The sequence below is a fragment of the Petaurus breviceps genome, unplaced genomic scaffold, assembly GCF_028583685.1.
Source record: "Petaurus breviceps papuanus isolate PSGF00001 unplaced genomic scaffold, PetGlider_PUasm1.0 91041, whole genome shotgun sequence".
NCBI lineage: Eukaryota > Metazoa > Chordata > Mammalia > Diprotodontia > Petauridae > Petaurus > Petaurus breviceps.
The window spans coordinates 31,748,941-31,766,221 of NW_027187400.1; the positions used below are offsets into that span (position 1 = coordinate 31,748,941).

General features: G+C 38.3%; 1 protein-coding gene across 2 annotated transcripts in view; it reads right to left on the bottom strand.

Moving 5' to 3' along the window:
* The window catches only part of AJAP1 (adherens junctions associated protein 1), a 269,873-nt gene that overhangs the window by 35,173 nt on the left and 217,419 nt on the right, over positions 1–17,281 (bottom strand). The window lies entirely within an intron of this gene.

Sequence of the window (17,281 nt, forward strand, 5' to 3'; positions counted from 1 at the left end):
AAAGACTGAGGACTTGGAAAATGAAAAAGACTTGCTCAAGGTCATGCAGTTACTTAATGGAAGGGCAGGAATTTGAACCCTTTTTCACTGAGTAGTAATTCAGAGCACTTTCCGCAGTACTGTGTCATACATTCCAGACTCAAGGCCAATGTGACATCACATTCTCCAACTCTTAAGGAATCTGAACCAAGAATCATATATTTAGACTTGGGAAGAGATGTCAGAGGTCATATACCTTAAATCCTTTTATTTTTTAAAGATGAGGAAACTTATCTGTAAAGGGAAATTAAATGACTTGCTTATTGTCCCACAGATAGTAAATGGAAGGGCTGATATTTGAAACCATATTCACTGACTCCAAATTCAGATTACTTTCCACTGTAGCATCCCCTTATCTGTGTACCCATTTAGGTTAAAACAACAACAAAATAAATACTTCCAGAACCAAGGTCAATATAGAATCCCAGTTTTTTAACCACTTTGAAATTCAGGCAAAATATTAGATTTTGGAACTGTGCCATGGGGATTCTCTCTCCTTTTCCCTGACAAAGATCATCCATCCCATTTATTTAGGGCTCCTTTCTGCTTCTGGTAATTGTCATTGTATACTAACGTGTCTGAGACTCAGCTATCATACGTATAATGAAAAATTATACTTGGGATAATGGATGGGGACAGGCAGATTACCGAGTTATACATCAATCATTAGGGCTTATGGTTATGTTTGTGATGCTTTGTAATGAGATTAGATCCTGAAGATTGATGGAGAAGTTGGTCATCCATCTCAGAGCTTGGGCAAAGTTTCATTAGACCAGGCCAAAGCAAACAAGGAATGCTATCCATTGTTAAAAAGAATAAATAAATAGAAAAATAATAAAAATACATATTTTATCTGTGTACAGATATAAATATAGATATCAAATATACCTATAACTATACACACAAAGAGTACATAGATTTTTGTTCTTTAGATGTTTCAGTCATGCCTATTTGATCACATTTAGGTCTTTCTTGACAAAGTTATTGGAGTGGTTAACCATTTTTTTCTTTCCTTTTTCAAAAAAAATTATGTTTATTTACAGTTGAATCACTAAGGCAAACAGGGCTAAGTGACTTTGTCAAAGTCACACAGCTAGTGAGTGTCTGAAGCTGGATTTGAACTCAGATCTTCCCGACTCTAGACCCAGTATTCTATCCACTATGCTTCATAGCTGCCCCATGTGGGCTTTGGTAGGGAAAAAAAAGCCTAGTCTCAATATTAAGATAAAGAGAAGAATGTTTTGAGAATTTAACCCCTAAAATCTATTCTGGCTCTATTTTTGTATGAATAGAAAAGGTATGAGAAATCATGCATTAGGGTGCCAATCATTTTTGTAGCAGCAGACTATGGGTACTGTTGAGCATATAAAACAGTAAATATCAAATCTCTACCTCCCTAGGTTCATTGATCACAGAGTGGTGCAGTGGGAGGGAAGCCGATGACTTTGCGCAGCTCTGCCCCGCTTCAATCCAACTTACATGCATGTCAGGACATCACTCTCATGACACCCTTGGTCCTCTTCAAAAACTAAGGACGAACAACCCCAATAATAGAGCGCTAGGACTGGAGTAACCAAAATACGGGTTCAAATTTGGCCTGAGATTTACTAGCTCTATGATCCTTGGCAAGTCACTTAATCTCTACTTGCCTCACTTTCCTCATCAGCAAAATGGGGATAATAACAGCATCTGCTTGCTAGAATTGTTATAAGCATCAAATGACATAATTATAAGCTGTTATCACAGTGCCTGGCACCTGCTAAGAGCTATATAAATGTTAGGTGCTATTACTATTGCTAAAGTGCTTAGCCCAATGCCCGGCACCTACTAAGTGCTATATAAATATTAGGTGCTATTGCTATTAAAGTGCTCAGCCCAATGCCCGGCACCTACTAAGAGCTATATAAATGTTAGGTGCTATTGCTATTGCTATTAAAGTGCTTAGCCCAATGCCTGGCACCTACTAAGTGCTATATAATTTTTAGTTGTTGTTGTTGCTGTTATTCAGGATCATGCTATCCATAATACTAAGTCACCTCTTAAATTAATTCAATATGCATTTATCAATCATCTACTATTTATATTACCAGTTCCTAGGACTCTACAGAGTGTGCATGTTTGATAAATGCACACTGAATTGAAATGAATCTCATTAGAGAAGTGATAATGGTATAATGGATAGTATGCTGAACCATGAATGAGAAAAACTTTAGTTGAAATTCCCCATCCCATACTTCTTGGTCATGCGGCCATTGGCAGAGCACTCATTTAACCCTTCTGACTTTGAATTTCCTTACCTTTAAAATGGGGATATTAATAGCAGAACTCCTGACTCTGAGAGATGGCTATGGCACAATGGATAGAGATCTGCCATCAGCAACAGGAAGCCCTTGGTTCAAGAACCATCTCTGGGTCTTGACAGCTTTTGGCGGTGACCCTGGGCAAATCAGAACCACTCAGTGCTCTAGGCAACTCTTTCCAGATGTTACAGAAAAGTTGCTGATCTGCATGGACGGGGGGAGGTTCCTCATTAGAGAATTTCCCAAGTTAGTGATATCATAGGTAAAATCTCTTAACTACTAAATTTACAGGGCCATTGTGAGTAGTCGAGCAAGTAAGCATTTATAAAGTGTCTACTATGTGTTGGAACTAAGTTAAGCACTGAGTGTACAGTAACAAAAGTGAGAACATCTCCTGTCCTCAAGGAATCGTTTTAACAGAGACTACATTTTTATACACACACACACACACACACACACACATATATATTTACATAAATGTGCATATATATGTATTATGTATATGTATATATCTATGTGTGCTATATTAATAATAGGATTGATATTAGAGAAATGGTAGATGACAGATGTAAACTTTATAGTCACAGATGTGTGGTAATTACTTGGCACAGTAAATAGTGTCTAGGCCTGAAGGCAGAAAGAATCATCTCCCTGAGTTCAAATCTATCTTCAGACTATTACTAGCTGTGTGACCCTGGACCAAGTCACTTAACCCTGTTTGCCTCACTTTCCTCATTGATAAAATGAGGTGGAGAAGGAAATGGCAAACCACTTCAGTATCTTCGACAATAAAACCCCCGATGGAGTCAGGAAGAGTTGGACACAACTGAAAACAACACAAACAACAACATAGGTGTTAGATATATAAATCATAAATAGACATATAAATTGTAGATGAGTGGAAGATAATTTTAGGAAGGAGGACATTAGGAGGAAGGGGAGTCAAGAAATCTCCATAGAAGAGTTAGTGTTTGAATTTAATCTTGAAAGAAACCAGAGATTCCTAGAATTAAGGGGTCAGCAAAGCCCAAGGCAGTATAGAAATGTGACTTATTATTAAAAGCCCCACTAACATGAGTTCTTCTTATTGTTATTCTCCTACAAAGTGCCTGGCAAAGTTCACAGCAATCCCTTTCGAACACCACCAGCAGACAGTCTCTGTTCTTCATGCTAGCAGTATTTCAAAGTTGTTCTATATGTCTCCTGCCTCTGAATGCTGCCAATGTATCTTCTAAATCTGGCATGCTGGCAGAAAAAAATGCCACTAGCCCTTTGCCTCCCCTTTTACTGGTGAGTAAGAGTATGCACACAGCATTGTGTGACTGCCTAAATGAAAGGTCAGAGAGTTCCAGAAGGTGAATCTGAAGGTCCATCAGAAGCAGGGGTTTGGAGCCTGCATGCCAACAGGGAAGATCTCCCCTTATCACAAGGCTAATTGGAACTGCTCCTTGTTCAGGATCCTATTATCAACAAACAAAGTGGAGTTCCCAGCAGAATCCATTACTTAGGCATTTCACTGGAATTGACTTTGCCCCTAGTGCGGCATGATAGGATATGAGAGAGTCAGTAATAATTAGAAGAATTAATATGGTGATTCTAGTTCAAGTAGCAAAAAGTGACCTATTATAATCTTTTGTGAGCTTTTCCATATTCAATCTGTGTGATCCTGAATGAATTACTTAACCTCTCATTGTCCTGGCAATTGTCTAAGAGTCTACTGACTTTACAAGTAGATTAAAAGGCTAGAGCTAGAAATGGACTTTAGAAGGCATCTAGTCAAGCTCTCCTATTGAACAAATGAGGATATTAAGGGCCATAGAAGTAAAATAACTTGTCCAAGGTCACAATGTTGTGGAAGAGCCAAAATTTGAACATACATCTCCTGATACTCATTTTTGTATGTTTCTAGCAATTCCATGATGCTTCTTTTTATTTGACTCATCAAATTATCATTATAAGGATTAATCTCCCTTGACAAAGATAATGAATAAATAATTATAAAATATATGTAGGATAAGTATACTTATACCATATATTATACGTATATATGAGAAATAGAGAGGCGTAGTGGACGGAGGACTGGCCTTGGAGTCAGAAAGCTCTGGGTTCAATCCCCAGTTCTTCCACATACTGTTGCTTTAACTTTTCAGAAATTTCTCTAAGATAAAAGTGTGAAGAAAAGGTCTTGCTATGTGTTGTTCAAGGCATTTCTTCACTAATGAAATCATAAGCTTAGGGAAAAAAATACACAGAAGTATGCATGTCTAATATAGAGCTACAGATTCAAAAGGTACAGATGTAGATGTAGATAGATATCAATATGGATACAGATAGACATATGGATTATTTTTTTTGTTGTTGTTTAGTCATTCATTTGTGTCCGACTCTTAATGACCTCATGGACCATAGAACTTCCCCAGGCCTCTCTATCCTCTACTATCTCTCAAAGTCTGCTGAAAGTCCTGTTCATTACTCCATGACTACCTACCCATCTCATCCTCTGCCATCCCTTCCTCCTTTTGCCCTTAATCTTTCCCAATGTTAGAGTCTTTTCCAAAGACTCTCATCTTCTGATTATGTAGGCAAAATATTTAAGCTTCAGCTTTATTATCTGACCTTCTAGTGAATAGTCTGAATTAATTTCTTTAGGTATTAACTAATTTATCTCCTTGTTGTCCAAGGGACACTCCAAAGTCTCCAGCACCACTAGAGGCAGAGATGAATAAAGATCGCATCAGAGTATACTGGAAAGAGTCAAAGGACTAAGGTCCAAATTTTTCCTCTGGTGTGTTCTATGATATCTTGGAAAGTTATTTTATCTCCCTGGGGCTCAGTTTCCTCCTCCAATAATGAATGAGTTGGACTAAATCGTCTCTAAAGTCTATTATAGCTCTGGATCTATGATATTACATATGTGTTGAGTCAAGGAAGAAGATTCAGAATTTTGGATTAATGGTAGTCAGTTCCCAGCATGGACAATCTCAGTTTTTCAGTCATTTTTCAATCATATCCAACTCGCCAATGTGCTTGTCCAATAAGGACAATGGTAATCCTGTTTAAAAAAATAGCATTTTTTTTCTACCTTGAATGAAGGGAAAGAAAGGACCCAGGGAAATGATTTTGGGTTCTCTAAACATCTAACTAAACTCTTTCCATTTGATTACCCAATAGAATTTTGTAAAAGAAGAGTCAGAGATATTTGGTTCCTGAACCACCAGGCTCCAACTGTGATCTCTGGATGGGACCTGTGAGGTCATTTAATCCAATCCCTCCCCTCATTTGACAGAGGAGGGAATTGAGGCCCAGCAAGGTGAAAGTCTTTGCCCAAGGTCACACTGTAGTAAGACACAGGGCTGGGATTCAAACCCATGTCCTATGAACTGAAAATACAGTAATTTTACTACATGCTTTTTTGTTGTTCAGTCATTTCAGTCATGTTGGAGTCTTCATGAGTCTATTTGGATTTTCTTGGCAATGATATAAGAATGGCTAGCCATTTCCTTCTCCAGTTTATTTTATAGATGCAGAAACTAAGACAAACAGGATTAAGTGATCTGCTCAGGGCCACACAGGTAGTGAGTTTATGAGGCTGGATTTGAACCCTGGAAGATGAGTTTTCCTGACTTAGGCTTGGCCCTCTGACCATTGCACCACTTAATTGCCCTACTACTCTAAACTACAAAAATTAATTAGTCAACACTTTCTACATGCTATACTATCTAGGACTCTGGACCTTTCACCACATCATTCTTCTAGAGATATGAACTATACCTTCCCTAGCTGTCGACAACTTACCCTTTGTCTAAACATAACTGAGTGGATACCTCTATTTATATAGTTCTTACACGGTACATTTCTTCCATGAAAGAAAAAAAAAAAACTAGTCTGTATTTGCTGTGATGTCACCACATTCTTTGCTTCATATCCTACATCTAGCTACAAACTTCAGGGGTCTCTTTAATAATCTAGATCTCAACATATTACAAATGAGTTAGCAGTACCCCAAGACCCTGTCATTTAATGAGAGGAGGGATTTTGGACACCAACTAATCCACCTGCTTCATTTTATAAAGGAAGAAAGTGAAGATGAAAGGCATGGAGTGACATCCAGGATCTTAATTGGTGTCTGGCACATAGTAGGCATATAATAAATAATCCTTGACATGACTTGATATTCTTGAGAATAAACAGGTTCTAGGATTTTAATCTGGTTCTTCCCATTTACTCCCTAGTGGTCTTTCTACTCTAGTAGGCTTACTGCCAGACCTAATCATGACAGTCTCAGGCTGCACAAAAAGCCAGTTGAAGGCTTTGAGGGTCTACTTATTTTCATTAAATGTCTTTCATATGTGGTACTTGCCGATTCCTCTGCCCCTAGATTCTTTGCAGCTATAGGCCCACTACTGAGCATTTGTTGTGTTTAATTATTCATAATTTTTACAAGGATTTTCTATGCATGTGTATGGGGGGGGGTTGTTGCTGTTTTCCCCAATGTGGGGGCAGAAAGGAGAAAAATAGAATTTTTAGTAGGGGGAAAAAAACCTTAAAAATAAAACGGTAGTTTCCTTAAAAACTCACCTTAAATTCCAACTGTCTTTTACATTTAGCCATGTTCCCATAGTGACTAGTGCTTCCCACTAAAAATTGAATTCTATTTATTTTAGAATTTAGAGCTGGAAGGGTCATTGGAGGCAATCTAGTCTGACCCTCTTCCATGCTTAACAGATGAGGAAACTGAAGTCAATGGAAGTAAAAGGACTTACCCAAAGTCACATAGGTAATTATCATCAGAAAAAAAAGAATTTAAACTAATGTTTCTGATAGTCAAATCAGTGGTTTCCATGGTACCATGCTGCCTGTTTTATGCCTTTTGTCTATAATATATGTAATATATACATATACAATAATATATGACATATACAGGTATTATATACACATATTATATAAGCATGTATGTATATGTGTGCATACATATATGCATGCATATATGTATGTATGTGCTGTTTCCGCCTTTGAGAATATAAGCTTATTGAAGGCAGAAATCCGTTCATGTTTTTCTTTGCCTCCCCAGTGTCTAGCATAGTACCTGGTACCATAGTGGGTACTTAAGGCTTGTTCATTGATCAATTCCCAAGAACATATGCCCCACTTATAACAATAGCACAGATAGTATATGATATTCTTGAAGAGACTGCTCATTCTGACTTCATATTCTCAGGCTCTAGCATAGAGCCTAGCACATACTAGGTGCTTTAATTTTGTTGTTGTTGTTGATTGAATGATCATAACATTATTCCTTAGAATTAACCCCTGCAAAATCATTTCACCAAAATCTGTTTCCACAGAAATTTGTAACACATAAGCAGATTTGACATGTGTTATATGCTACCAACAAGCAGAAAAAACAATACAGACAGAGACTTGTAGGAGCTCTGAGATACCCTGGCATGTTTAAGTAGTAGGACATTGATCAGAAATTTTGCAGAGTTGAGTGACTGAGTCACTTTCTTTGGTTCCTACATCTACTTTCCATATTTTGATGTCCCTCTTCTATCTTCTTCCATTTATATTTTACTAATGTGAATGCCATTGGTAAGAAGGAAAAAAAAGAGCTTTGTCCATTATGAGAAGATAGATTTGGAAATGCTTCTGTCTATTCAAAGGACTGATGCAGAAACTGGTTGAAAAGTTTTGCACTCATGGACCAAAACCCAGGGCGTCTGGTCCCTAACAATGGCACTGAGGTTTGGAAAACACCTAAAGCTAATCAGATTCATGAAGGTCCCCCAGGTCTGCAGATCCTTAAGTAGAAGTGACACTGACTGCATGCAGGCCTGTTCTAAAAAAAGTGAGAGATCATCATCCCAACAGAACCCTACACTCGGCATCTTCCACTACTCATAGGAGGCCAACCATACTCAGAGAAGAACACCAAGTGCCAGTGGACTTTCCAGATGGAACCAAGTGCAGATAATGTCGCCCATGGGGAGAGAAAGATTCCAATCCAGCTGGGAATACCTCAGCAAGCTGACACCTCCATAAGGAATACAGAATTTATTGTTGAAAGGAGACATAGAAATCAAAGGATCAGAGTTTTTGAGCTAGAAAGCACAGAGTTTTCCAGAGGAGGGTGACCAGGATCAGAAAACAACTCAGCCAACCAATAACAGAAGCCGAGAAACAGAGAGTGACTAGAGGTATTGTCAAAACCAGAAAGGTGATATCCCCTTTATAATTTAACCCTGACAAAATACATCGAAGAACTATGTTTGGTCATAAGTACTATGTTTTAGGAAGAACAATGATGGAGCTACAGAATTCAGAGCACAACAGATAATAATAACAAATAGAATTTTAAGGCTTACAAAGAACTTTACAAATATTAACTTATTTTATCCTCATAACATTACTAGCTGCTTTAATTTTTTTTTCAAAGATGAAGGGACTGATGTAAAGGGTTTTGCCCAAAGTCACATATCAAGTAAATGTCTGAGGCCAAATTTGAATTCACATCTTCCTGACTTCATTCCCAGTGTACTACTGCCTAGTTCACTGTAATACCAAGCTGCCTCCTTATAAGGAATCTGAGATATATTCCAACTCATACTGAAATTGAAATCTTTCTACAACATATCGAATGAGTAATCAACCATCCTTTGATTAAATGCCTCTAATGTAAAGGAGCCCATTGCCTATGTTGGAAGTCCACTACATGTTTAGCTTAATGTCATTATTAAGAAATTTTTCTTTATTTCAAACCAAAATTTGTTTCTTTGTACCTTTCACTCATTGATTCAGGTTTTTCCCTCTAGGCACATATGGAATTTCAGGATATGTCATGTTCACCTTGAGTTTTCTCTTTTTTCAGGCTAAATGCCACCAGATCATTCAGCCAAACATGTCAAAAAGTAGAGGTCTTTTACCACCCTGGTCACTCTCCTCCATTTATTCTCCAGCTTCTCAATGTTTTTCCTAAAATGTGGTACCTAGAATTAAATTTGATCCTCTAGATCGACTCAAATGGTACTCAAAACAAGTGTCTGACACTTACTAGCTATGTCACTCTGGGCAAGTCATTTAACCCTGTTTGCCTCAGTTTCCTCATTTGTCAAATGAGTGGGAGAAGGAAATGGCAAACCACTCCAGTATCTTTGCCAGTAAAACTCCAAAATGGGTCAAGAAGAATCACATGCAATTGGAAACAAGTAAACAACAATACAGGGCCAGGTACAATAGAACCATCATCTAGTTTTTAAAGGAAGCTATGTCTATCTTAATATAGCCTCAGATCCTATTGTCTTTTTTAGTTACCACATCACAGATCAAGTTGAGGTTCTATGAAACGCAAATGAGATAACAAGTAGAAAATACTTTGGAAACCTTAGAGAATTATATGTAATTTCATTTTCATCATCATCATCATCACCATCATCATCACAATCACAATCCTCATCTCCTTCTCCTCCTCCTCTCCTTCTTCCTCCTCCTCTTCCTCTTCCTTTTCCTTATGTTTATACTATGCTTACCAGGGCTCCAAACTGGTGATAAAATAATTCCCTGAGCTTTCTATTGGACTCCTATTGAGCTCAAACAAAACTGATAGACTAGAGTAAAACAGGGATGTGCTGGTAAATGGTAAATGTTTAACAACTAGACTCTGTGGGGGGGGGATGCATAAATACTTGCAAGTTTAATTTGCATTATTAATACTTTCTCAAGTCTAGATAATCAACAAAATAATAAATCAAGGCCTGTTTTAGGGGAGATTAGCAAGAAACTCTTGCAAGCTTTAGAGCTGGATCAGAGATACCCCTCTCTTGAACCTTCTAACCACTCAAATCCTTAGATCTTTTTTTTTTTTTAAGATTAGCTGCTATCCATGTGTCCTTCTTAAACTTGAGAAATCTGTTTTGCTCTGTTGCTTTATTTTTTTTTTTTTTGGAGAGGGGAAGGTAGGGCAACTGAGGTTAAGTGACTTGACCAAGGTCACACAGTTAGTGTGTGTGTGCGTGTGTGTGTGAAGTGTCTGAGGATGGATTTGAACTCAGGTCCTCCTGACTCCAAGGCTGGTGCTTTCTTCACTGCATCACCCAGTCGTCCCGAGAAATCTGTTTTAGGAAAACCAGTGGAAGTCTCCCCATTCATCCCTGAAATCTCATATTATTGGATTTGATTCAATGTTTTGGCCTATCAAGAAATCCTTGCTGAATCTTTATTCTTTTAAATATTACATTAATGATCCTTCTTGGCTTGGTGTCACCTGAGCATTTCACAATAAGGCCAGCTCTGCTATTATACAAAACATCAGGAAATTATAAACAGCTCAAGGCCAAGCAGAAACCCCAATTCATCAAGTTTGTTGGTACATCTGGATAGAAACACGAAACATCTAATTGGCAAAGTGGATAGATTCCTGGGCCTAGAATCGGGAAGACCTGAGCTCAAATTCCCCCTCCGCTATTTACTAACTGTGTGATTCTGGGTAAGTTACTTAAATGCTCCTAGCCTCAGTCACTCCAGCTGAAAAACTAGAATCAAAATAGTACCTGATTCCCAAGCTACTTGTGAGAATCAAGTGAAGTAACATATTTAAAGTACTTTGCAGACATTAAAAATGAGATTTGAATTTGATGTCATAGTATTTGATGGAATCATTGGGAACATTGACTCCTCTCTTGGATTTTACCTCCCATGAACTTTTAGGTGAATCTGCTACTACATGTCTTCCTATATTGTGATTACTCTGTATGGTACTTAGCTTAGTGGATATATATCAGCAATATGGTCAAGTAGATAAAACCCTGAACTAGCAGTCAGGACAACCTAGGACTAAATCCTGCTTCGACCCCCTACTAGCTGCGTGAGCAAGAACAACTGACGTAATCTCTCTGAGCTCCAGTTTCTTAATCTGGAACAAGAGGATAAACATGGCTCCTTTCCCTGCCCAGGAATTGTAAAGCTTGGATGAGATCATGTTTATTAGGCACATTGCAAACTCTAAAAAGCTACATAAACGCCAGCTGTTATTAACTAAGAACAATAGATAAATGTGGCAGAGAGGGGAATTTAGACTTGCTATAAACAAAACTTTGCTAACATCTACAGCTAACCAAATTTCTGATGGCATGCTTTGGCAAGTAGCAGATTCTTCCATTGTTGGAGGTCTTCAGGCCAAGGCTGGACAATCACATTGTAGAAACGTTATAAGGGGGCTTCTTGTTCAGATGCTAGCTGGAGGAAGTGGTACCTAGGGCTTTTTTTCAACTCCGAAATTTGGGGATTGTGAGATTGTTTTTAGTCTTTTGGGTTTGGGGTTTTAGTTAAGAAAACATCCCAGAACTCCTTACCTCCTCTTTCATTGAATAGTAAGTTCAGTTGGAAAGTATTAGTGTTGCATTCAAGTCAAGGAGATAATAATTTATTAAGCACCTAATATGTGCCAAGAAGTATGGGAAATGCTGAAGATACAAAGAAAGGCAAGGAAAAAGGGCAGCAGCCACAACAACAACCAATCCCTGCCTTTAGGGAACTAATAATCTTATGTGGGGGGAGGAGGAAGACAACACAAAACAAGTTTGTACACTGAACAAACATTGGAGATCTTGGAGATAAACATCAGATGGTAGTTTAAATACAGAATACGGGGAAAGTCTTGCTGTAGGTTTAAGCTATTAAAGAGTACTATAACTGTTGCAAGAAGGTAAAATAAATTGTTCTAAGATTAGACACTTTGCAGGTATAGAAATTAAATCAACTCAAGTCAACAAGCATTTGTGAATTACTTGTGCTACACTATGCTAATCAGTGAGAGTATAAATAAAAGCATATAGAAACACAATCCCTGCCTTCAAGGAGTTTACATTCTAATGGAGGGAGACAATTAATAAAGTGAAACTGGAAAGGAAGGAGATGAAGAGGAGGAGGAGAAGAAGGAGAAAGAGAAGTAGAGAAGAAGAAAGGAGGAGGAGAAGGAGAAGAAGATGGGGAAGAAGGAGAGAGAAAGGAAGGAGGAGGAGGAGGAGAAGAATGAGAAGAAAGAGAAGAAGAAGAAGAAAAGAAAGGAGGAGTAGGAAGAGGAAAATGAAGGAAGAAAAGAAGGAATGTAAAAGGAAGAAGAAAAGATGATACCATGGTCCTGACAGCTTGTATTTATAAAATTCTTTAATTTTGTAAAGCACTTAAGACACTTAGTGCGTCCATTATTCCCTTTGATTTTTCTGACAGACTTATGAAGTAGGTGCATATATTACCCAAACTACAGGAACAAAGGAGAACTTCAAGGAACAATAGGGGCCATCTACTCCAACTTACTCATATTGAAACTGAAGAAACTCTGGCAAATGGTGATTAAGTGCTTTCCCAGGGTCCCCCAGCTAGTAAGTGTCTGATACTAGATTTGAACTCAGGTCTTCCTGACTCTAGACCCTGCCCTCTATCCACCTTTTCATAATACAATGGATCCCCTGGATATCAGTTATCTTTCACTCTCACAATATGGGCAATCTACTTACTTTTAAAAGGTTGTGTGACATAGCATAATGTTGGACTTAGTGTAGGAATTACCTAGATTCAAATCTTGCCTTATTTATTAGTTTTGTGAACCCAGGATGATCTGGCTCTCTCAGACTCCAATGTCTCAAATGAACAATGAGGCAGATTACCTAAGGACCTATGTGATCTTGAATATCTTCCAGTTCTAAATAGATGATACCATGATGATACACTCCCTTGATGACATCCTTTAAACTCTTTTTTTTTTTTTTTAAGCAATCGGGGTTAAGTAACTTGCTCAAGGTTACACGGCCAGTTATTTCTGGGTGTGGTGCTAAGTATCTGAGCCCGGATTTGATCCCCAGGTCATCCTGATACTGGGGCTGGTGCTCTTACTTGCTGAGCCACCTGGCCGCCCCTAAGCAATTGGGGTTAAGTAACTTGCTCAAGCTTACACAGCCAGATGTTTCTGGGTGGGTGCTAAGTGTGTCTGAGCCCAGATTCAATCCCCAGGTCATCCCAACACTGGAGCCAGTGCTCTTACCTGCTGTGCTACCTGTCTGCCCCCATCCTTTAAACTCTTTATTTTCTGTAATTCTTTGTTAGCAATGTTTGCCCATCACTCACTCCTACTACAACCCACTCCAATGCCCTTTTAGTGAGTCTCAATTTCTTAGAACACTATATGACTACTCCCTTCCTTAGATGACTATGTTACTACCTGATTCACAACCATATAACAACCCATCAAGAATATTGATATTTGGAAGATGAGCCTTCTTTTTTTCAAGAAAAGAACTTAGCAGCATTAGAATAACTTTGCAACCTCACTAAATGCAATGCAGCCCGCCTTCCTCCTCCCTTATAATTCTGGGCCCAGCACTCCATGACACAATGGTGCAGCAGATAGTAGCTGAATGAATAGAGCCAGGAATCATTACAATCAAATCATACACGAGTCACAAAATAAAAGGAAACCATAAAAACTGAAAGCCACAGGTTGAAGGAGTTTGTGATTACATTAAAAAAAAAAATAAAGGCATAGATTCTCCTCTAGGACATACGATAATTACGTAATCAGGAGACCTGTTCAAATTCTACCTCAAGATTTATGAAAGTTGTGTGACCCTAGACACATCATTGGGACTCAGTTTCCTCATCTGTAAAATGAGAGGATTGAACTACATGCCCTTTATAATATCTTCCAGCTCAAAAATCTTTGATCTGTGTTCAGTGCCTGTAGTATGAGGGATGGGATTCTTTGCTATTTACTGAGGATACAAGGACAGATGGTGCATAGCCCCTGACAACTGTGCCTGGAAACATGAGTGGTTATTGTTAAGTATAGTAGCAATCAGTGTGGAAAGAGGAAAACTGGTAAATTGTTGTTTGTTTATGAGTTCATTGGTGTGTGTATGCATATCCTCAAAATTGTGCACTGGACTTGGTGTTGGGGGTCCAGGATTGGATTCTGGCTTGATATTCACTATTGATGTACTTCCTAATCTCTGAGCATCAGTTAAAATCCAATCAGTTGGATTAAGTAAATTAAATAATCTCGAAATATCCTTTCATATATTATTGGTGCCCAGGAATATCTTCTCACGTCTAATCAAAAGGAAAACAAAGGGAGAGATGTGTTTATGGCTTCTGCCACTGGGTAACTTAACTGAATTAGTTCATAGGATCACAGATTTATCATCAGAGGGATCTCAGAAGTCATTTTAGGCTACCACCCATTTTATAGATGAAGAAACTGAAGCCAAGAGGTGAAGTTGTTTGTGTAAAGCCTAAAGTCACACAGGTAGTAAGAAGGATGGAAAGATTCCAACCCAGGTCCTCTGACTTCTGAGTGACTGCTGTCTTTGCAGTATCATACTGCCTTATGTATTTTTAAACAGATCAGGTGATGTAGCAAGCAATTAAACTATGGCTGACTCCCCTGAGGTCTCTTGATAGTTCAGCTCTTCAGGTTGCTGGCAGAAAGCAGAAAAGAGACAATGAGAAGGTTTTACCCTCTATATTATTTTGTGGCCTTTGACAATATTTGGAGACTCACAAATGCAACATTTCAGCATATAGCTCTATATTGGAGAAAGCAAATGGGAGTTTCTAATTTCCTTATTGCCAAGCTACCTAATTAATGGAGAAACAAATCATATCTGATCATGCTCAGTCCCTTTTTCTTGCTGTCCAGATGTTCCAGGCCTAACAGAAACCAAAGCACTTCTGATACAATTATTTTGCAACTTCTAAAATAAGGTTTCCTAATACTATTTTTGGTATGTCATGGGCCCCTTTAGTAGTCTGATGAAACCTATGGATCCCTTCTCATAAACATATTTTTAAATACAGAAAGAAAAATGCATCAAACCGTAAAGAAAGCCAATTATATTGCTATGCAGTTATCACAATATTTGGGGGAAAATGGACCACAGGTTAACATGCTGTTCTAAAAGTGGTCCCTCCTGTCTCTTTATGTTTGTTCCTTTTTTCTTGCCTGATAATGACACTTACTGTTTCTATTCAATTCAATAAACATTATTAAAAGTCTTTATAATTAAAAACCACATGTCCCTGTCACTATACTAGGTGCTAGAGAATGGCACAGAATAAAAGGAAAAAGACAGTACCAGTCTTCAAGAATTTCTCATGATATTGATGAACAGAATAAACAGATGATAGAGAAACAGAGAGATGGATAGATATATGGATAGATAGATGGATGGATGGATATATATATATGTGTGTGTATATATATATATATATATATACAGAGAGAGAGATTGACAGATAGATGGGTACAGAGTTACAGATATAGACATATAGAGATGAAAGGAAGGAGAAAAAGAAATAGACAGATGGATAGATACATACACACAGAGTTACAGGTATAGACATACAGAGATAAAGGGAGGGAGAAAAAGAAATAGATAGATAGATAGATAGATAGATAGATAGATAGATAGATAGACAGACAGACAGACAGATAGATAGACAGACAGATAGAAATATAGATCCAGGAGCAATTGGATAGACAAACTGAGAGAAGTCAGCATAGGACATGTTCAAAATAAATCCAAAGTGATTTCTGTTCTCAGCACAGATATGCCCTTTTATGCTCTGAGAATCTTTCCTCTCTTGATGAAGGAATGGATTGAGGGGAGGAAGGCTGTTTCCAGTTTCAGGCACTCGTAGGGGAATGACCCAGTTCTCTTTCTTCACACCCAATTCAATTCGGATATTGTAACAAAAAATGAAATGCTCCTGCTACACTGAGCTTTGGGAGAAGGGAGTCATATCAAAGAGACTGAGATGGTGAACAGATCTAGGATGTGACTTTCACACGGCTAATGTCGGAGAGGAGGGCTCTCTGATGGAGAGGAGCCCCTCACTCTGTGCACATGTGCAGGCCAAGCCATGTGGTGGAATAGCTAGCAAGCTGACAGAGAGAAGGATCTGGGTCCCCATGCATCTGGCAGCTGCCTTGGCTGTTACCATATTAATCACCAGTAGCGCCAGCTTCAATCAGCAGGGCAGATTCTATTTTTAACCTCTGCTTAGCAGGTTGTTCCATTCACGTTTTTTTACTATGGGAAGATTTGCCCTCCAGGAAAGCAGGCCAACATTCCCCTAGTGCTATGATGACCATATTTTCCAGAAGAAAAAATATAGGACACATGGTCAATTGATTTTTGCCCTGCTGCTAGCATTGTGTGGGTATTTATTCCGGCTCACATAGCCTAATGTTTTCAGGCTTTACAACTGGTGAGTTCACAGGCCACATACATCATTGTAGCTGTTTGTGATAACCTGCTAGTGGGCTCCCATTCTCAGGAGGCATCATGGGCCTCCTCTTGAATCAATTCAGCATAATTCAATGAACTTTTACCAAGCATCTACCAAAGACAAAGGCCTAGTTTCCTGGCTTTATATCACTCCAACAGCCAATCAGGGGTCACCTAGTCCAACTTTACAGTATAGATTCAAGCGTGCGCTAAGTCCAAAGATCATCTTTAGATAGGACAATCCTCAACTCTAGCCATTCACCAACAAGTCAACTTTGCTGATGATTGCAGGAAATTTTAGAATCTGAAATTCTTTCAATTTCTAGGTTTGTGGAAACTTTTGCCTGCTTCTGATTAACATCAATTTGCTTTGATTCTTATGAATAAGGTCTTCTTTCTCATCCAGTCCAGGAAATGGAGAGGACAGCATAGTGGAAAGAATAAAGATTTTTATCATCTACAGACCTTGATTCACATTCTCATTTTTCATTTTGAAACCCTAAACAAATCAGTTAACTTCTCCCAACTTTGGTTAACCCATTTAAAGTGGAGATAGTGCTTGTATTACCAAACTCTCTAGGCCATTGGGATCAATAAATAGATAGAAAGGAAGGAAAAGGAAGAAAGAAAGAAAGAAAGAAAGAAAGAAAGAAAGAAAGAAAG